This window comes from Schistocerca piceifrons, chromosome 1 (genome assembly GCF_021461385.2).
Source record: "Schistocerca piceifrons isolate TAMUIC-IGC-003096 chromosome 1, iqSchPice1.1, whole genome shotgun sequence".
NCBI lineage: Eukaryota > Metazoa > Arthropoda > Insecta > Orthoptera > Acrididae > Schistocerca > Schistocerca piceifrons.
The window spans coordinates 687,944,632-687,945,641 of record NC_060138.1 but is presented as its reverse complement, the minus strand read 5'-3'; positions in this window follow the sequence as shown (position 1 = coordinate 687,945,641).

Below are 1,010 nucleotides of genomic sequence, written 5' to 3'. Positions count from 1 at the left end.
AACTGCCAAGCAACTCCCCCTCATAGATGCAGCAGAAATCTGTTCCAATGCTTCAGAGAATAGCACAGGCTGCATTGTTCCTAGCGATCCTAACAGGACATGCGAGCTGCGTCTAGCGATGTATGCATTTACCAGCGAAGCGTAGCTGATGCATCACTACAAAATCCTCACATAGCTACACACAATCTCAAGTGCATCTAAAATGTTCTCAGTGTTATACTGATGTCACATACTTATGTCAAATAAGAGCCAAGTCGACCTCTCAGAAATTGAATAGTGTCCCACAAATAGTTAACAGTCGCTTTTGTAGGAGCTTTCATGATGTCTCAGCTTGTCTGCATGGAAATTCTTGTCCTAACAGAATCCATTTACCATAATAATGAAGAATAACGCCGAATGTATTCCTTCTGATGGTCCTAACGTGGCATGCCGTCCATCACCTGTTACCCTTCCTGGAAATCGTTAAGTCCTGCTTTCAACAGACATCTCCAAAATGCAAATGTTCTCACCGCTATGTAGAGGCTCCTACGTCGCGGCACAATGGACGTCTTGTGAATGAACTGAGCATTATCATTGGCTCTTATTGAATTTACTGGCCAAATTACTGATGCCGCCGGTGTGGAAACACTGCCTGCCTTCTTTTTCTCTCTCCAGACAAGACTATCAGCGGCAAAAAAACTATTTTGTACAGACCACCATGTTGCATCAACAATTAAACCCTGCAAAATGGTCTACAGATCGTCAAATTCAGGAAGACTCTTACTCATTTACACTGCTCTGCCACTAAGGATGGAAGCTTGAATATTAGAGTGTGAAGCCGATCTCCAACCCTGGAATATATCACCATGTACTATGTCTCGTAGTAAACATATAATTCGTATCCTGCACCATACAAAATCACCCCTCTTCCATAATTTGTATAGCTATCGGCCGCAAGACACTCTTACATATACTGCAAAGACTGTTGTACAAAGGCTGGGTCGGTACCCCTTGGCACAAAGACCCCAAAA